General features: G+C 48.1%; 1 long non-coding RNA gene across 1 annotated transcript in view; it reads left to right on the top strand.

Moving 5' to 3' along the window:
• Positions 1-21634, top strand: part of LOC147712455 (uncharacterized) — a 163906-nt gene that overhangs the window by 58151 nt on the left and 84121 nt on the right. The window contains exon 2 of the long non-coding RNA XR_015295752.1: positions 2942-3022. This is a non-coding gene — a long non-coding RNA (uncharacterized LOC147712455). The remainder of the gene's footprint in view (positions 1-2941; positions 3023-21634) is intronic.

The following is a 21634-nucleotide window of genomic DNA, read 5'->3' as shown; positions in this document are numbered from 1 at the left end:
CAGCAAAAAAAAAAAATGAAGACATTTGAAGATGGGAAAATCCCAGGTAGTTTAACATCTATCAAGGTGCTGACATCTGGGCATTTCACAACCCTTGGGGATACCTAAATACACCTCCGACTACAGAGCCGGGTTCGAGTCTCGGCGGGGAAGCTTAACATCCTGTGATTCTGGGCAAATAACGTAATCTCCCCGTGCCTAAAATAATCTGTCTCTATAAAACGCAACTGGTGCTCCTGTAAATTGCGCTGATACCTTCGGTCAAGTTCGAGCTATATAAAACTCAGAGACAAAAAAAAACCACCCTTTTAGGACCCTTCATCTGATTGGGCCTGGCTCGTTTGCGACACCTGTTCATTTTTAAACATTTTCAGAATCCGTATGAGTTCAGTGAGTGTAGCACCGCCGCTCTGAATTTCATTCCGTCACCACGTAGAAAAAAAATATATATATAAATGCTGAGTGTTCAACACTTTTATGACATCTAGAAAGATCTTTAACAGACATGCCTTATCTTAAATGACAATCCTTGCGGGCTCCCACTATTCTGATGAACACTGTGTACACATACATTTTCCAATTTTAACACCTCAGAAACATTTCCTCTCGCATTTTTAATGAATAAAAGATGCATTCTTCGCAATAACCTACTTTGAACTTATGCAGCAGCAGACATTCCATTTTACCGAAGGGCCAGCATTGGTAGCGCTTTCGTGAATTCTGCACAGAGGTGTGCTTGCACTTCATTCACGTGTTCAATGCTGCCACGGGCCCCCAGTGCAGCGCAGCCGCCACCGCCCCCAAAATAGTGCTGCCCTGGGCGGACCGCCCCTACCGCACCCCCCTAGCTACATGCCTGTTTCCTTCTATCACATATCCAGAAGAACTTTTTCATAAATTGATCAAATTCATTGAAGATAGGAGGATCTCTAGAAACTAATGACATCAAGTGGAGTGGAGTGGTGTGGCTCACTGGTTAGAGGCTGCAGACCCGGAAGCAGATGTCGGCTCGGGACCAGGGTTCGATTCCCGACGCGGCATTGTCTTGGGCCATGGTCAGCGGACTAGATAATTCTCGCCTCGGTGCCTACTCCAACCATGGGTCCCACTCAGCAACTCTGGGCAATAGCTTGCTTAATCTCTACTAACGGCCCCATCAGCGCCGGGGATGCTTGTCTTCACCTTGGAGATACCCAGGAGGGACCATCTCACAGGGAAAGCCAGGATGGGTTCCCCAGCGGTATACAGCGCCGGGACACCCCTTTGCTGGGGCAGCTGTGCGCTTTACAATTATGCGACATTTAACCATGAAGCAGCATCTCCACTAAGTTAGGACAGAATAAAGGCTACTCGAGACTGTGCGTTTGGGAAAATTGACATTCAGCACATAAAATGGGGAGATTACTGGGTCAGAAAAACTTGGACCTTTTGAGGATGTCCACTGAAGTGTTCTGAGGGAGCTAGGAGAATCACTAGTGACAACCAGTGTACTCCTTGGGTGGTTCACCTAGATGTTGGATTTGACGTTGAACTAGCAGCTTCATTCTGGAGAGGGAGGAACCAAACTGATCCATGTCACTATACCACCCATTTTAGAAGCTAACTCCAAAGTCTCTCTTTTCAAATCGATTATGTCTTGTTTTAAACTCCTAGGGGCATATTTACAAGCCCCATTCACCACCGCAGCTGCATGTTTTTTGATGCTCCAGTGGAGTAGTACCATTTTCCATATTTACAAGGTGGCGCTATGCCACTCACCGTGGCTTAACAGCACCTTGTAAGTATGCCCCTTTCCGCCGCAGTCCTCTGTGGAGAAGTGGCTTGAAATGGGTTTTGCTGTGGGCGTTCCACAACAACACCCATTGCTTTTTGATGCTACCCCAGATGATCAAGGCTGAGACAGTGCCAAAAACGAGAGCCATGGAATACCAGGTGTCAGAATGGCGATAGGTGGAGAAATGATTAATTTCTCCTTGTTTTTTGCTCTTTCCATGTGTGCTTCATTCTGCAGCACAAGAAGAAAGAGCAAATCGCCATAATTGATTGCTTATGTGTAGATAGGTGCACCTTCCTGCACACAAACAATCGTCCCTGCAGTGCAGGCACCCTTTCAACATGGCGGCAGGGTGCCTGTGCTGGCACTAGGCAGCTTTTTTCGGGCCACCGCTAGGGGAAACACAGGGGTGCGTTTATTGTGAATATGGTGCCAAATCTGGCGCAGCTCAGCGCGCTCCAACATGTTTTTGTAAACATGCCCCATATTTTCTTCTCTAACATTTACTAATTCTTTGTGGATTTCTTATAATATCTCTCCAAAGTGTATTAAGTTGTAACTCTCTGCCATTCTGCTTAGGTGAAATTATAAATGTGGGCACTTCACTCTGTCAGGGTCATTTAATATGCCGGATTTTACAGGAGGAGATTGATGCCTAAATCCCAATGCCCCCTCCAGACCCCTCCCAATTGCTAAGACAATGTCTAGACATTATGGAGTGCTCCAAGTAGGGGAAGGGGTTGGGGAGAGATAAAGAAGAGACTGCCCTTGTCCTGGTCTTCTGGGTTCTTCTTACATGTCTGTTCATTCAATCATCGCTTTTTATACTTTTGATAATATTTGGTATTGTTGTGGAACTGTGAAAAAATACAATCATAAACATTACGTTCAATGACTTAATATTACCATCTAATGTTAGTATTAATATATGTATATATCATGCATGTTCCTAGCTACTTAATATACCACATACACCATGACTATTGCCCCTCTCTTATGTGAGAAAATTAATTCTGTAAGTTAGAGTTCGATTTCTTCATGCATTCCTTGTTTTATCTCTATTCATTAGAAATATATCTTTCAAATAAACACCTGCAAAGATTTTGTATTTTCACACTGTTAAATCTTAGCCATATTTATAACAGTTCTTTGCCTGTTTCCCAATAGGGATACTTGCGTGACCAGCTTCGGAACGGCTCAGAGGAAAGGAACAAGTGTGTTGTTCTTTGGAAAATTCTCTGGAATCAGGTAAGTTGAGATGAATACTTAAAGTTTTAAACTCTTGCTCTATAACTAAAAGTGTAAAGAGTTGTTCCTTCCAAATGTTTTTTTAATATGATCAGTTCATGAGGAGGGCAGTGTTCTGCTTCTTTAATGCTGCCAATAATAGACATGGCGTTTCTTCGAGGTGCTTTACTCAAAACCAAGGAGAAATTTCCTCAATTATTACAACTGCCTAAATGCTATTGGGGCACACCAGTAGGTGAGGGGGGGGGGAAGCACTGGCACAGACAACCAAATAGTGTGATAAAGGCCGCTTTATTGGAATCAGGTGCACCTACAACAATGTCCTATCTGTCCTGTGCCGAACAAAACTACTGCTCACTAAATAACAACTGCCTGACAGCCCCCCACCCCCACCCCTAAAGTTAACCCATGCAAATGAAAATACAACACATCCGCTCAGCAACCTACCCCTCGACTGAATGCCACAGTGACCTCCATGACATCACCCCCGCCTACCATACAGTCCCAGGCCTCCAGAAAAACCACCCTATCTCCTTAGGAAAGCGCCCCCAGTAACCGCACCTGTTCCAGCGACACCACAACTTTAAACATCCTACACCAGTGCACCATCGACCAACAAACCCCCTCCTGGCCAGGACCAACCCGCCACCCCAGAACCAGAGGGAAAATTACAGGGAGGGTGGGAGGGACCACAAAACTGCCTAACGGACCCCTGGCTGCTGTGTCACTGCACCACGAACAGTGTGCAGTGACGCAAAATGTCCGGTTAAATACAGGACAAGCCCAAAACAAGCCCAAAGAGCCCAACCAGCCCAAAAGATCCAGCTATGGCGAGCCCCGAGTGCCAAGCTTCCTCCCCCCCTCCCCTGGTGCCCCAAACTTCCCTGGGGGGGAGAGCCTCCCGCTGGTCGGCCACCCCCCCAAATCCCCATTGGGGCACACCGGTAGGTGAGGGGGGGGTAGCACTGACACAGACAACCAAATAGTGTGATAAAGGCCGCTTTATTGGAATCAGGTGCACCTACAACAATGTCCCACCTGGCCTGTGCCGAACAAAACTACTGTAGATACGTATAAAGTGGTCAGAGTCTACTGATTAACAGAAACATCAAATGTATCACATGAATATTGCCAATTTTAAATTATCAACATTCCATCCATGTAGTGCAAAAACTTTTATTTAAGCACCTTGTTACCTGGATACTTAGTATCATTCAATAAGTACCAGAAATTGTGGAATAAAAATTAAACATATGGAAAAACATATCAATGACTTCATTGAATCAAACAAATATTTAAGGACACAAGTATCAATTGAATGCATATAAAAACTTCATATGTAGAAAAGATTCACACATGTTATCTGCATTGTGACATATTGACGCGCTCAAAGTGATGAAGAAAAGAGGTAGTTAGATGGGATGGGTGTGATGGGGTGAAGACTGGGTAAAGGTTGTTGTGACCATAAATCAATCACAGTGATATTCAGTGCGGCCTTTACAGTCTAATTTGGATCAGTAGTTCCAAGAAACTCTTTAACGTAGGATCTGTATTACTCCATTAATTTCTTCTATGGTTAGAGGGTAGGTATAGTCTGGTCTACGTTTCGATCCCCGGTTTAAGGGTTGGTTGAAGCCTCATGCTGGGGTCTTCTTCAGGACATAAAAGAACAGGAGCGCTTTGTGTAAGGCCGTTCAGTGGCCATTAGGATTGGACCATCCTCGGTTCCTTTGTAGAAGAATATTACTAGGACATCAACGCTTTCCAATCAGTCTATCTGGTATTTCCGGTTATTCATGTGTCCAACGGAGACCTGTGGGGGTGCGCGAAAAATCTCGCAACCCTCGGGGTTCTTCCATGAATTCAGCCTATATCCACCTTCGCTTGTTGATCAAAACTACTGCTCACTAAATAACAACTGCCTGACAGCCCCCACCCCCACCCCTAAAGTTAACCCCAACATTGCAAATGAAAATACAACACATCCGCTCAGCAACCTACCCCTCGACTGAATGCCACAGTGACCTCATGACCTCACCCGCCTACCATACAGTCCCAGGCCTCCAGCAAAACCACCCTATCTCCTTAGGAAAGCGCCACTCGAAAATCGCTTACGACTTTCGACCCCCCCCTAGGACTCCTGCCTCCTGGGATACCTGAGCACCCCCAATGCCCCATCCAAAGCCTCCTTCAGCTGGACTATGTACAATTCCATGCCATATCTGGACAGGTGAACCCCATCCTCCCGGATAAAATAGACCGCACCATCCTTCGCACCCCCTCCCTGGCACAGAATTCCTTCATCTCCCGATCAATCTTCCTCCGTGCCCTGTCTATGGCTCCTGGGCGCTCCGCTCCCCTCCACACCCGCCTGGGAATAAACTCGGACCAGATAACATGACAGCCCTCCCATTGCTTCTTAATTTCCCTCAGGTCCCTCTTCATTTGCTTGAGCAACGCCAGCCCCTTGCACTGCACCAAATCGTTCTCGCCCAGATGAATCACCACCACATCCGGACACACCCCCCCTCGCACCACCGTGTCCAACAAGGGCAACAACTCATGCCAACGCCTGCCCCCTTTCCCCCTCCAATGACAATGGTACAGCCCTGTATCCAATCCCAAATTGAGTGTCTGATGTCTGTCCCACTCCGCCTGTTCTGCCCTCTTGACGAATGAGTGTCCCAAAATATATACATGCAAACAGCCACTTCCGGCCCCGCCACAGCACCTGCAAAGACACACATATCAAAATCGGGAAGCACTGTTACAACCCCCCATCCGCCTCCCTCAACCGCACATACGTCCGGTAACAATCCGACTTCCACCGTCCCAGCCTCTGTATCTCCTCCTTACCCCAACCCCTCCGAGCTGCCTCCGTTGCCGCCCTGATCCGGAAGGAATGCGTCCCGAAAGCCAGCGGGTCCTCACCCATGTACCGCAGGGCGCGCCGCAGAACCCACAAAGCCTTATACGCTGTCACTCCGTCACCCCCACCCCTACCAAAAACCTCCCCCTCCTTTTTGCCGCGGCCTGCCATCAACCTCCTTCCTCACGCCGCCGGGCACACCCCCTCCCAGCCGCCCGGGCCCAGTACCACCCAGGTCCCGACTCCCCGCTGGTCCGTCTTCGAGCGACGCAAACACACCGCCACCTCCTGAGCTCGCACCTCCACATCCCCCCACAACACCCCCCACCTCCCTTTCGCACCCAGCAACTCCGACACTCGAAACACTCCAAAGAAAAGCCAGGACTTCAGGGTAGAAAAATGCACCGCCTCGCCCTCATCCCTGCACACCGCCGGGAGCGCGCCAATGACTCCTTCCAGCAATTCCACCGTGATGGGACGTCGCAGCCGCACCTTCGCACCCCTCTCTCTCGCACACCCCTCCAGCAGCCGGGTCCCCAATTCCCCCACCGACGGGGGGTAACCCCACCACAACTTTCCCATGAACGCCACCGCCGACAACTTGCCCGCTATCGACACCCGCGACAGCCCTCTATCCATGAGCGCAAGCATGAACCTTACCACCTGTTCCTCGCGCCGCCACCGGTCCCCTCGCCTCACCGCTCCTGACTGCAGGAATTCCTCCCACGCTAGCTCGTATGCCTTCCACGTGGACACCGCTACCGACGCCTTCACCAACTGAAAGACCCGGCCTCGCCCACCGACCACAGGTCCTCCGGCACCGGCGTCCTGACTTCCTCCGCCGCCGTGGCTAGCCCATGGAACCTCTCCCACTGTGAACGAGACAAAGCATCGGCAATGTCATTGTTCACTCCTGGAACGTGGTGCGCCTGAAACAATATGTCATTCTCCAAGCAACGCAAGACAAACACCCTCATCAACTTCAGAACCTGCGGGTCCCGTGCCGACTGCCTGTTCACCACCTGCACGACGACCATGTTGTCCACTCGAAACAGCACGCGCTTGTGCGCCAGCGCCCCCGACCACACCGTGACCGCCACCACCAACGGGAACAACTCCAAGAACGCAATGCTCCTCCCGCCTGCCTGCCAGTGCTCCGGCCACTGCTCCGCACAACATTTCCCCTCCCAATACAGACCGAAGCCGCCGCCGCCCGCCGCATCCGAGTACATGGTGACGTCCCACTCCCAGTCCTCCACCGGCGCCATGGGTACTCCATTGAACCGTTCCAGGAACGCCCGACACATGCGCAGATCCTCCTTCATTCCCGCTGAGAGGCGCACATGGTGATGGGGCAAAGTCAAACCAGACTACGCCAAACCCAAACGCAGCGAAACGTTAGGCCCGCCCGCACCACGCGGCAAGCAAAATTCAAATGCCCCAACAGCACCTGCATCTCTCTCACCGTCACCTTCCTCTTTGACAACATTCCATCCACCAGAACCAGCATCGCTGACCTCTTGTTTTCCGGTAGGCGCGCTTCCATGGCGACCGAGTCGAGCTCGATACCGAGAAAGGACAACACCGTACTGGGACCGCACGTCTTCTCTGGCGCCAGGGGAACCCCAAATTCCCCCATCAACCCAGCCAAACCATCCAGCTGCCGCTGACAGTCCGGCGTTCCGGGCCGCCCCACCAGGAAAAAGTCATCCAGATAGTGCTTCACTGACTCCGAGCCTGTGCGCCTGGAAAAAACCCACTGTAGGAACAAGCTGAAACGCTCAAATAGCGCGCATGAAATGGAGCACCCCATCGGCAGCGCCTTGTCCACAAATATGAGACCCTGGAACTGGCTTCCCAGCAGCTGGTGATCCGCCGGGTGCACCGGAAGGAGTCGGAACGCCGACTTGACATCGCATTTTGCCATCAACGCGCCCCTTCCCGCCGCCGATACGAGCCTCCGCGCCACGTCCACCGACGAGTAAGTCACCGACGCCAAATCTGCCAAATGTAGGCATTGACCGACTCCCCTTCCGGCCAAGAGGAGTGCTGTATCAGTCGGAACTGCCCCTCCTCCTTCTTGGGCACCACTCCGATGGGGGAGATGATCAAGCCCGGCAACGGCTGTTCCGTGAAGGGGCCCGCCATCCGACCTTCTCTGACCTCTTTGAACAGTTTCTAACTCACAATGCCCTTGTGTGCGTTCACTGACTTCAGATTGTCCGCCCAGCGAGCAATCCAAGGGCCCTCGTACCCCAGCCGAAGCCCCTCCCGGAAACCACGACGCAGCACCGCAGCATCCTCCGCCCGCGGATACGCCGCCAGCCAGGACTCCATCCGCTCAATCCTAACCAGCGTACGAGCCTTTGCCCAGAGCCCCAGCTCCCCCCCCCTGCCTCCTCCCCTCCCCCCACCCAGTCCCCCTTTGGCTGGGACACCTCCCTGCACGGGCTGCTGCCCCGGCGGGCCCCCGAGCCCCCAACAACGCAGCACTGGGTACCGTCGTCCGCATGTCGAGCACTCATGCCGGAAACGGCATGCCGCCCGCCCACAGGCTCCTCTATTAAAGTCCCAGCAGGCCCCGACTGCGGCCTGGCCGCCAGAGTCTCCCTGCCCCACCCCCCACGGGTGGGGCGGGCCACAAAGGGGGGCGGCACCAGCGGAAACCACTTGCCGTGTAAATGGTGCGGCCAAACTTGGCCCTCCCATCGTCTGCTGATACAGATCCGAATCCAGCTCCCCCCATTGCACTTCAGGGTCCGCCACCATGCGCGCCCGGATCTCCTCGTCGTAGTGTGACCACGCGAACCCAGCCATAAGTCTCCTGTGCCCTCCGCACCACATCCATGTATTTGAAAAGCGCGACGGACCGGTCCGGAAACTTCTCGCAATACACGCTCGCGTATATGAGGAAAGCCGCTGACCAGTTGTCAAGCGTCAGGGGCACCTTTGGGCGCCTAGCTAACTCCTGCTCCTCTTCCTTCGACCCCTCTTTGGACGTCAACTCCCTGTGGAGAAGCTTCAGGATGTCAATGTACTCCCCTTTCCAGATCTTTTCCTTCGTCGCCGCCGAAAGGTGAGCCCCCAGAGGCTTGGTCAGCCCCATGTACGGTAACTTACGCACCGGCACCACACAACTCTCCCCCCCCCCGCCGGCTCCTTCTCTCCAACCGCCGCCGACCCGCCGATCGCACTCGACCCGTCACCATACGGCGCTGTGCCGTCCGTGCCCACTCCCACGTCCTGCACGTACCGTCCCGCACCAGCCGCCATCCATCTTCCCCTTCGCCCCCCGTCCCCACCGAAACATGCACACAGCGCCGCTTGCCACTCCCCGCTCCGTCTCCTGTCTTACCTGGCGTCAAGGTCGGCGTCCTTGCTGGATCCCGCCGCCTAACCAGTGGAGCTGAGGGGGCCGTCACTCTGGGCGCTTCTTGCCTTGCTGGCACCTGTAATACACTGCTAACAACATTACAAGACCCCCCGTCCTCCCGAATCTCCCCTTCATCCTCCGACTCTCCATCAGCTGGCTCCACACCACCCCGGCCCCCCACTTGGGGTTCCAGCCGGCTCAAACCCGCTCTCTCCCGACACACCCGCATCAAATCCATCAGGTCCACACTCCCACTCCCATCCGCCACACTCGCAGTCCGATCAAAAGTATGCTCATCCATCCTCACTCCCCTACCCCCGGCGGCCGTAAAGACCCTTCGGGGAGGGGCCGGCGGGGACGCATCCCGCCTCCATTCGCCGCGGTCCTGAGTTAGGTCCCTTGCTGGAGCTCGGCCGCCCGCACCAAACAGAGCCGGCCCATCCTCTCGGTGGGTTGGAGCCGCATGCTGCTTACCCGAGCGCCTCGCAAACAGCTCCTGCCAAGGAAAAAAGGTGGAGTCCAGCATGCCAGGGTGAAAACACCCCCCTTCTCCCTCCCACATGCCGCCCCCTCCCCCGCTCCCCCATCCCAGAGCCGCTCCCCTCCCCCATCCTGCCGAATGACCTCCGCGCCGTGCCGGGATCCCTCCGCCACCCAGGCCCCAACCCCCCTCCCAACCCCCGAAACCCCAGCCCGGCCTGCACCGCCCCACACCCCTACTCCCCAGGCTCCCCCCCCCTGCCGCACCCCGCTCCCCTCCCCCTCGCCATAACTCCCCCCTGGCCCGCCACTTCCCCCTGCCCCCCCCACATCCCCTTGCCTCCCCTCCACTACCCCCACCGACCCACCCCCCCAGCCCGGACCCACCCGCCACACCTCTGCCTCCGCGCGCCCCCCGCGCACCTCTGGTCTGCCACGCCCCCCGCCTGGCCCCTCTAATCCCCCCCGCCGCCCCGGCGATGCTGGCCTACTCGGGCCCACCATGCCCCACCTCCTCTGATGAGGACGAACTCCAGTCCAGCTCTGTGTCCGCCCCTCACCTCTCCTCCTCATCCGTCTCATCAATCAATAATGGGGAAACCCCCCCCCACCCCCATCCCCTCCCCCCAACCGCCCACCTTGTTCATCCCGCCTCAGCCCCGCTCCCCCTCCCGCGCCACGTTCCCCCCTCCACAACAGGCCCCTCACCCACTTCAGCCCCCCAGCCCCCCTCCCCACTCCCCCACCCCCCACCGGCAACACTACCTGGGCCCCCATATCATCCCCCACCCCCCCTGCCCTCCCAGTTCAGCCACTGCCTCACGGGCCACCCCCCGCCCCCCCGGCACCTCCCCCCTCCCCCCACATCCTCTACAAACTCGAGCGCACGCTTCTTCCCCCTCCGCCCGGCTCTCTTAGAACCTCCCTTCGCCTTCCCACGCGGCGCTGCCTCCTTGCGCTGTCCCCCGCCCCTCGCTCCTCCGCCCCCCCTCCCGCCCCACTGAGCCGGTCGCGGCCTTACCTGGAGGTCGGGCCGCACGATGTCCATGCGGCCCGCCTCGCTCAACAGCCGCAAAGCCTCGGCCACCCGCGGATCAGAACACGCCGCCATCCCGCACACGTAAACACCGCCTGGACCAAACGCGCACGACCACGCTCACAGTACGCCCACAGCGACAATCCGCCTCGCCACAATTTCACCACGAAACTGCCTAACGGACCCCTGGCTGCTGTGTCACTGCACCACGAACAGTGTGCAGTGACACAAAATGTCCGGTTAAATACAGGACAAGCTCAAAACAAGCCCAAAGAGCCCAACCAGCCCAACCAGCCCAAAAGACCCAGCTACGGTGAGCCCCGAGTGCCAAGCTTCCTCCCCCCCCCTCCCCTGGTGCCCCAAACTTCCCCGGGGGGAGAGCCTCCCGCTGGTCGCCCCTCCCCCCCCCCCTAAATCCCCAATCTGAGGAATCGTGCACGTGATACAAAGAGACGCTTCCTGGCTAGGTTTTTCAGTGAAGTGCAACGTTAGGAGGTAAGTGCATGGCTTTTAGATTCTATCTCACTGTACCATCGCTAGAGTTCGGCAGCTAAACAACTACTGCAAGTGATTGGCACTCGGTGGACAGCTTAAGGTTCCTTTCATGGAATAGTGAACCTCTGCTAGGGAATTTTGCATCTTTGGTGAGTCTTTTCAGTTTCATTGTACTTCTAATCCTTACTAAGCTAATGACATGGGGTATTTTTGACTGATTCTTTCTGAGGACCCCGACAATCTCAAGGTTTCAAATAAGTCATTGTACTAAAACACCAACCAGTTTTGGACCTGGGCTTAGTACATCAGATAGGAGAGAAATGCAGGCAAGCTTTGGCAAGCGCTGACCTAAGAAAAGGGGAAATAATTGAATAGTTAAAGATCCAATTTATACAACTGAATTTACTCTCCTGTGGTAATAAGTTTGACTTGCTGGCAGTTCCTTCACTAGCTGGCTATCGTGATTTAAACAATGTTGTGTGAATCGAATAGGATGGAAATCTGACTGAAAGAGCAAATCTCTCTTGACTGAAAGAAAAAAGTCAGCCATTTTTTCTTCAGAAACGCCCATGGTAGCAATTTCAAGGCTAACAACAGAGTCAAAAATAGCGAAGTAGCTGGGCTTAATTTATTGAAATATATTAAAAACTAGGATAATTATTCTTCACTAGTGTATGTGATCTCTTCAACAATGTAAGGAGAGCACTATACATCTAGGGGCAGGCAATTTATGTGCTAGCTGAAAATATAGTTATAGGAATCAAGGGAACCTGAAGGTAGTACACTAGGGGCCTTGGGCGTTTAACTTATTACAAAAAACAGTGGACCCTAGTAGTTTGGGGGATCAGGGTAAGAATAGACACAAACTGGAATAATATTTATGTCATTTGTCCAGCCAGACACAAATTTATTTGGCGATGCACACAATCAGAAAGTAATGTCAAGGGGGCACAGCCCGTGACCTACAGTGAACAAGACAAAACAACAAGTATAGGCAAGAGCGAGCAAATCAGTCTGTATACTTATAATCAGTGAACAGACTTGATTGTAGTTTGAGTGACCATTGTACATAGCATTCACAAGCATATTCAGTACATATGATCCTATTGTGTCGAAGACGTTTCGATGCCGAAAAACAAGATAAATGGCATCATCTTCAGGACAAATATATAAATCATTTTTGTCTTTGAATTATAAACAATTGCCTTTCATGCTACACACAATTGACATAAGTGGGAAAAAAATGAGGGAGAGAAGGGAAAAAAAAACAATGTGAATACGAGGCCAGGCATGTTTAAAACAAAAAACACATGGTGGTGCATTTTACTGTTCGCACCTCAAGGACCATTCTTTGCTGGCATGCTTAGCGCTGGAGCAACAATGTAATACTGTGCACTTAAACATCGGTGCAGTGATTTTGGATAGTGAAGTCTGCTTGGCGCAGGTGCCGAAAATGGAAGCAGAAGTGACGGCACAGTGCGAAATGGTGTTGGAATTAAAAGCCCGAATTCAAATTGGGAACCTTTCGGAGAAAGGGCGATTAAAAAACAAAACGTTAACTATGGCGCAGTGCGAGACAGTATCTAGAATAGAAGTGAGAGGGTCCAGAGTAACTGGTGCACTATCGATGACTACACAGTGTTGGATACAAGGTTGACTATACAGTGATCAGTTTTGTGTCACCGGCATGGTGACATATGAAGGTATTATCACGGCAGATCTTAACCAGGTATACAATTGTCTATACAGTGAGCAGTTTTGTGTGAACGGCGCGGTGGCATTCGGGGAGAAAGGCAATATCAAGGCTAATCCTTAAGGCAGGGACAATTATCTCTACAGTGAGCAATTTTGTGTAAACGGCGCAGTGATATTAGAGGAGAAGGGTATTACCAAGGCAGATCCTTAGTCGGAGAGGTAATACAGGTCGAGAGGAGTGGTTTAATTAGGACCTATGGAGAAGGTGGCCTTGATAAGTATAGTGCAGTCATGGCAGATTCAGGCGTAGGAAAAAAGGGCAGAGTATAGTTACCAATGATAGCGTGGATTTCAGAATATCCCGCTTTTGAGACAATTAGACCGTCCAGATCACAGCTCGCTGGGGAAAGGAAGCACGGGCTCAGTCAAAAATGGGTGACAGTGGGACTGGAGTAAGGTTTAGCGGGTTAGGGTGGGTGTACTTACAGTTGTGCCTGTTGCAGAATCGCAGGACGCGGCATCTCTGTCGGGGATCGCTGTTAATCTGTTCTATGGGAGCCGGCTAAAAAGGCATGTGGTCTGGAAAAATAAAGGAGGGACTAACACTGACTGTGTGGTGGCCATATTGGAATGGCAGTCATGCAATTAGTACTCGGTAGCCATCTTGGAGTGAAGAATGAGATAGCTCGGGCATGTGGTCTTGAAAAACAAAGGAGGGACTAACGCTGACTGTGTGGTGGCCATATTGGAATGGCAGTCATGCAATTAGTACGCGGTTGCCATCTTGTAGTGGAGAATGAGATAGCACGGGGCATGTGGTTAAAATTAACAATAAAGGAGGGACTAACGCTTAACTAAGCGGTTCAAAGGTTAATTAGGATGTGGTGGCCATCTTGGAGTGGAGAGTGAAAGGTTGTGAAGTGATAGTGGTGGTCACATAAGTGAAAATCAAGACTTTAAAACAATGTACATTCAAATTATCAAAAGGGGAGACAGATGATCACATTTGAGAGAATATTTTCTATCCAAGAACGGAGACAGAACATTTCTTTGACACAGTAATTTTTCTTTGACACAGTAATTTCTGACCAGGCATAACGTGGGGATGTTTGCACATTCAGTTAGAGGAGGGTTGTCCAATCTTCAAGGCGGTTGAGGCCCATACGGATACTGTTGGTCCTTAGTATCCAATGGAGCTCCTCCTTGTTAAGTAGTTGTGACACATCCGCACCACGTGGTGGTGGTTTGATCTGTGTAATAATTGTCCAAGTCAAGTCTCTTTCATTGTGTGCCTTTTCCACAAAGTGTTCCACCAAGGGGGTGTTTTCCGTGTTGCATTTTATTCTGCTCCGGAGTTGCCCAATGCGAAGCTTTATTTTCTGAGTGGTTTGACCTATATATATTTTCATGCATGGGCAAAAGATCGCATACACCACATTTGATGAATTACAATTGGTAAAATGTTTTCTTTCAAACTTGATTGAGCCAAATGAGAAGGTTTTGCCTTCAACAGTTGAATCGCAGGCTACACAGTTGCCACATTTCATGTGGCCAGTAAGTGCGGGTAGTCCCCATACATCATTTAGCGTAACTTTGGATGTAGGTTGTGGGAGGGATGCTCGTACCAGGTGATCTTTGATATTTTTGGCCCGTTTGAAAGCAAACACGGGGCGTTCTAATTGTAGTTCACCTGCATTCAGTACTGCCCAGTGTTTCAGTATGCTTTTCCTTATAGAGTTTGAAGCTGGTGAGAAGATAGTCACACATATGAGTCTGTCTTGGTTCTTTTTAGGCTTGGGTTCTAGCAAGACCTCATGGGGGCAGTACCAAGCTCTTTTCAGAGAGCGGCGTCCCAATTTTTTCGGGTACCCTCTGTTTCTGAGTTTATCACTGAGAGTTTTTGCATCCTTGAAATAATCTTCCTTAAAGTAACAATTACTTCGGATACGTAGGAACTGGGAGTAAGGGAGGGAGTCTCTCAGGTTGCGGGGATGATGGCTGTTGTAGGTTAACAGGGTATTACGCTCAGTGTGTTTACGATGGAGACTAGTGGTCAGACGGCCATCTGTGTGTTTAATTTCAAGATCAAGGAATGGTATTGAGTCTTTATTCATGGAAAGCGTGTATTTCAGCCCCCCACTGTTGTTGTTAAGCCAGTGTAGAAGGTGGGTGAGAGTGTCTGTAGGGTCAGTCCATAGTAGGAAGATATCATCTATGTATCGTTTCCACAGGGCTATGCCACTGTTGAAAGGATTAGAGGAGTTCAGGATACACGATGTTTCAATGTGGTCCATGTATAGAATGGCCAGGTTGAGAGCAAAAATAGCTCCCATGGAAGTTCCACATATCTGGCCATAAAATACTCCCTCAAAAAGAAAAAAATCTTAGTTAGACAAATTTCCAATAGTTGCAAAATGAATAGTGAAGGGACATTATGTGGGCGTGGGTGTGTATTCAGGACTTTTTCAATCACCCGAAGAGACTCTACTTGAGGGATGTTAGTATATAATGACTCCACATCCAGCGTGCACATGGTGCTGGATGTGGGGTCAAACGGATAGTCCTCAATCATGTTTATCATGGACATGCTATCTTTTATGTAGCATTGGGTGTCCGGGACAAATTGTTTGATGAAGAAGTCAATGTAATGTCAGAGGGGCTCTAGCACGGAGCCACACCCCGAGACAATCAAGCGGCCAGGTGGACTGTCGGAATTTTTGTGAATTTTGGGGAGGCAGTAGATCACTGGCATTCTGGGGGCTTTTATGTTAAGGAATTCATGTTCCTTTTTGGATAGATATCCTGATTTGAGTGCCTCGTTGGTGACACCAAGAATCATCTTTTGTATTTCCTCTGTCAGGTTGCGTGGAGGTTTTCAGTAATGTTCCGTGTTCTTGAGCTGGCGGAAGATTTCGTTCTGATAGTTGTCCAGTTCTTGAATCAAGATTCCACCATCTTTGTCAGCTGGTTTAATGACAAGGGATGGATTGTTTTTAAGAGATGCAAGGGCATTTTTTTCAATGATAGAAATGTTATATGGAACAAATGATTTCTGTTTTTCCATAGTAGTTAGATCATTCAAAACCAATTTCTCGAAGGTGGGAATTTCAGGTGGAATCATTCCTCCAGTGGGGGAAAATTTCGAGGGTGGTTTGAAGGGGGTGTTGGCGTATTTCAAGGGTGATGGGTTCAGAAGAACAAACTGTGAAGCCTGATTTTTCTGAAGAATCTCAGGAGCTCGGTTTGGGTATCAAGGTAATTCGGGCGAATGGTGGGAACGAATGAGAGCCCTTTGTTGAGCAGTGACACTTCCCCACTGGACAGTGTATGCTGGGTAAGATTGAAAATAGGGAGAAGTGCATTGTCGTACTCAGTTATATTACTGAGACTGACAGGTTCATTGATTACCATCGGTAATGTTGTCGACGGGTAAAGCGTTCGCCTGGAGGGTTGGGAGGGTTTGGCCATCTCTGTGGTTGTTTTCCTGTCCCGACTCCTAGAGGTTCCGGCTGGCCTCTGCCTCGGCCTAAAAAAATCCTGTGGGAAGGGCCTGGGCTATCACTCTGGTCAGAGTGTTCAGATGAATCTGCAGAGCTATCAGAGAATCCCACAAAATTCTGGCGTCGGTTGAACGACCCCAGGGTCTCTGGTTTTGAGATCCACTATAGGGGCGGTTGGTGTAATAGTCTTTACTGAGGTAAGGATATGTCCTCTCTTGGGAGAAACGTTTGATATCGTTTTTAACTTTTATAGGCTTTTTATTGAGTTTGAATTTATGGAAGTCCTCAATAGTCTTCTGTATTTATTCAAGAAGTTTTTTGGCCTCAGTGTTAGTGTTTTTATCCTTGAGTTGTTTTTCAAGTTCATGCATTTCAGTGATTACCTTTTGTAGCTCTTCTGTGGCAATATTAATCCCCAGCACCACCCAGCATGTTGTACTTATATAACTAAAACCGTTGAGGTATTTCGGATTGTCTGTGAAGACACCCGGAATATTGCGAACTTGAAGGCCAACTGGGATGGTATTAGCCTTTAGATAATCTGTCAAGAGTTTTATCATCAGAGTCAGTCTTATTTCTTTTTTCTTATTTTTTCCAGTTTTTCAACCAGTGAGGTACTGGGTTCGTTTGGGGTAACTACTGAGTCTGTCAGAAGGGATGGGCCTTCTAGGATTTTGTTAATGTACTCAAGGGTGTAAAGAGGAGAGTGGTCAGACATGCCTCGCCTAGACAACAAAGAACACACAGGTATAAGTGAGGGGGGAGGGGAAGGGAACACAGGGTTGGTGCTGGGGAACCCCCTTGAGAGAGGGGTGAGGATTCACAATCCCTTGCAGTCGTGCGATTGCGCTACATACAGTTATAGGAAGCAAGGGAACCCGAAGGTAGTACACTAGGGACCTTGGGCTTTTAACTTGTTACAAAAAACAGTGGACCCTAGTAGTTTGGGCGATCAGGGTAAGAATAGACACAAACTGGAATAGTGGCTGAGCCCGTGCTTCCTTTCCCCAGTGAGCCGTCCTCTGGACGGTCTAATTGACTCAAAAGCGGGATATCCTGAAATCCACGTTATCATTGGTAACTATACTCTGCCCTTTTTTCTTACGCCCAATCTGTCATGACTGCACAATACTTATCAAGGCTACCTTCCCCATAGGTCCTAATTGAACCACTCCTCTCGACCTGTACTACCTCCCCGCCTAAGGATCTGCCTTTGTAATACCCTTCTCCTCTAATATCACTGTGCCATTTACACAAAATTGCTCACTGTAGATATAATTGTCCCCGCCTTAAGGATTAGCCTTGATATTGACTTTCTTCTTAATGCCACCGCGCCGTTCACACAAAACTGCTCACTGTATAGACAATTGTATACCTGGTTAAGATCTGCCGTGATAACACCTTCATATGTCACCATGTCGGTGACACAAAACTGCTCACTGTATAGTCAACCTTGTATCCAACACTGTGTAGTCATCGATAGTACACCAGTCAATCTGGACCCTCTCACTTCTATTCTGGATACTGTCTCGCACTGCGCCATATGTACCATTTTTTTTTTATCGCCCTTTCTCTGAAAGGTTCTTAATTAGAACTCGGGCTTTTAATTCCAACACCATTTCACACTGCGCCGTCACTTCTCCTTCCATTTTCGGCACCTGCGCAGAGCAGACTTCACTATCCAAAATCACTACACCGATGTTTAAGTGCACAGTATTACATCGTTCCTCCAGCACTAAGCATCCCAGCAAAGAACGGTCCTTGAGGTACGAACAATAAAATGCACCACCATGTGTTTTTTGTTTTAAACATGCCTGGCCTCGTATTCACATTGTTTTTTTCCCTTCTCTCCCTCATTTTTTCCCACTTATGTCAATTGTATGTAGCATGAAAGGCAATTGTTTATAATTCCAAGACAAACATGATCTATATATCTGTCCTGAAGATGATGCCATTTATCTTGTTTTTTCGGCATCGAAACATCGTCGACACAATAGGATCATATGTACTGAATATGCTTGTGAATGCTATGTACAATGGTCACTCAAACTACAATCAAGTCTGTTCACTGATTATAAGCATACAGACCGATTTGCTCGCTCTTGCCTATACTTGTTGTTTTGTCTTGTTCACTGTAGGTCACAGGCTGTGCCCCCTTGACATTACTTTCTGATTGTGTGCATCGCCAAATAAATTCCTGTCCGTCTGGACAAAGGACATAAATACTATTCCAGTTTGTTTCTATTCTTACCCTGGTCCCCCAAATTACTAGGGTCCACTGTTTTTTGTAATAAGCTGAAAATATAGGTACAATAGTGACACATGAATTCAAATGAGCAAAAGATCCCCAGAACTGGCATTCACATTTGAAAAGTCTAACATTTGTATGTGATTGGTCAGCTGAGAAAGCTGTCAAAATTTGCAAAACATGGTATCCATTTTGAGATGTTAAATATAACAAACACTTTCATAATCTCTCTGTTGTTTACTGTGAACAAAAGGTGCTCATTCTAAACAAAGATAGCTTCTGAAACATTTTTCTTTTCATTAGGAAAAAAATAATTATAGAACTGTGTGCTCATTTGAATGGAACAGATACTTTTTCTGAATTTCTTTTCAGTACATGGAACAGTAATGGTTTTTCTAGACCCTTTGGCACAAAGGTCCTATTCAATATGCCAACCTGAACCTGGTGGACAAAAACCACCCCACACCCCACTGAGCATTACTTGAGTGAGGTGCATGCTAGGTAATGATCAGTCCATTTGAGGTATCATGGGGATATTTAGGGGGGAACCCAAACCCTCCTCTCATGAATATGCACACTCAAGACATCTTGGAAACCAGGAATATTTCAAGATTTATTAAAATCAAAATTCTATCCTAGTGTGCACAATGCTAATAGTAACTATCATAAAAATAAACATGATAGTGGCAATCAAATTGTCAGGCAGCAGAACAATAGAAAATAGTGTAACATTATGGTAGTATGGTAAGGCTTCTTTACATAAAAAGCCCCACTCCCTCCTTCCCTGGTCTAACTGAGAAAAACCTGGAGCCAAAAGAAGCCTACTTAAGTTTCATAAATGGTTCACACTCACACACCTTTTCTGAACAATGGACATAATATTCAGTAAAGAAACAAAAGCTAATGCTCTTGTTTCTGCACCAAAGTAATTATATCTTTAAGTGGCAGATATGCTGAGTGGAGTACCTTATGCGCCAACCCTTCAGTAAAGAAAGGTGTTTATGGCTACTACATGACCCTCAGTCTTGTATCCCTGGAGCGAAGTTTCTACCTATCTAATAATGCTTTGCTCCAGTTTATACTCTTTCTAAACAGTGTTGAATATTTTCAAATAAACAATAGTGGTGCACCCCCTCTAACCTTTCACTTGCTTACATTCTGTGGAACATTACTTATTGTTTAAAACAATAACTGAGAAATCAGTATCTCAACTTCTATGAATCTTCATTCATTATTTAAAAACAATAACTGGAAACACATTTCAAACCATGCAGAATATATTCAAGCAAGCTGAATTATTATGCGGCAATGGTCAATTGCATTAATACTTCATGTATTTATATTTGATACTGACACCTAAATAAATGAACATATATAAATTAAAAAAGGAACATTTGAAGATTATAACAGAACTGAGGCACACACCTTGACCAACTACAATGCAGAAAATTATACAAGGTTTTATTGATCACCTTTATTGAACATTGCTCCGCATTTAGGTGGGACGGGCATTTCACCTCTACCCCTACACCCTGGGACTTTTACTAGTTCTCTTTTTAAATTCTTTGTAAGAGGAATCATTGCCTTTCATTTCTTTTTTCTTTAAGTATACTAACCAACAAACTAATATTAGTTACTAATATTATTTGGTAGTGTGAAAATGTAACCTTTTTTGAATCAATAGACTCCTCCAAAATACTAGATCAACCTTATTTGGTGCAACCCCACTCAATAAAAATGTTACCATGTGTGACAGAGAAAACCTTACCGTAGTACATAAACCACTCTTTAATATCAAATTTCTGTATCCAACTTGAAACTAACTTCCACGCAAAATCTTTTTTTTTTTGTCCAAAGGTGCATGAGCAGTGCATTGGAAGGACTGTTGCATTGATGTGTATGACGGGTGAACTTCGGTGTTTTTATGGTTTTGCTTCGGAACCATAATGCTCCTCCTACTAACTTTTTTAGGGTAATCTCTATTTTCTTTTAATAACATAGGCTTGTATTACATTTCACAAGATTGTTGGTACTCACCCACCCTAAGAAAAAGTAGACAAATTGTGTCACAACAATGTCCCATTAAAGTGAGATATCAACCTAAGTATGTTACATGCAGTTAATTAAAAGCTGCTAAAAAATCAAATGTTATGAAAATCTCACAATCTGCTGTACACAGCATAGATAAATATTACAGGCTCTTAGACAGCTGCAATTGCTTATTTGAATAGAGATCACAGGATCAGATAGCAGATGTTACACCATCTTTACATGCTCAGTGCTCAGACAGTAGCAGGGAAAATCTTATAATAGCTTTGTGACTATAGAAGATGAAATGCATACTAAAAAGTCTTAAAAACTGTAAATGGAATTGCAATACAAACATTCATTGAAGGAAATTGACTTCGACTTAAAATAAATATCAATGTCTCGACAATTCGGTATGAATTATTTCTCGAATAGCTGCTATAAATGTATTTGAAAAAGTGCACTTGTTTGTGACATTTTGGGAAGCATCAATTTGCAAGTTTCTAATCACACAGAAATGTAATCACGAATCACAAAAGTTTTACTTTAGACAAATAAAGTAAATTCCTCCAAACAGAGGCTTGTCACTTTCATGACAAAACTGATTTTAGTCCAAAATACGAATTTTTCATTTTTAGTATAGATCTTTTGTCCCAAAACATAATCAGCTTATCATTGTCACCAAGCATTCTCATTCTTATTTTATTCCTGTGTAGAAAATAGTAGGGGTATTCCTTTTATGCAAGGATTTTCACAACCAGTACCACAGCTTGAAGTGCCTAAATTGTGCTGATGCTTGCAGATGGTGGACACCAGAATTAAGTTTGCCACCGGGACTTGCTTTTCATCACCATACATTTACCCAGAGCAAGAAAGAGAAAGGCAGAG

This window comes from Lissotriton vulgaris, chromosome 5 (genome assembly GCF_964263255.1).
Source record: "Lissotriton vulgaris chromosome 5, aLisVul1.2, whole genome shotgun sequence".
NCBI lineage: Eukaryota > Metazoa > Chordata > Amphibia > Caudata > Salamandridae > Lissotriton > Lissotriton vulgaris.
The sequence above is the reverse complement of the archived record's forward strand: the minus strand, read 5'-3'. Positions and strand labels throughout refer to the sequence as shown.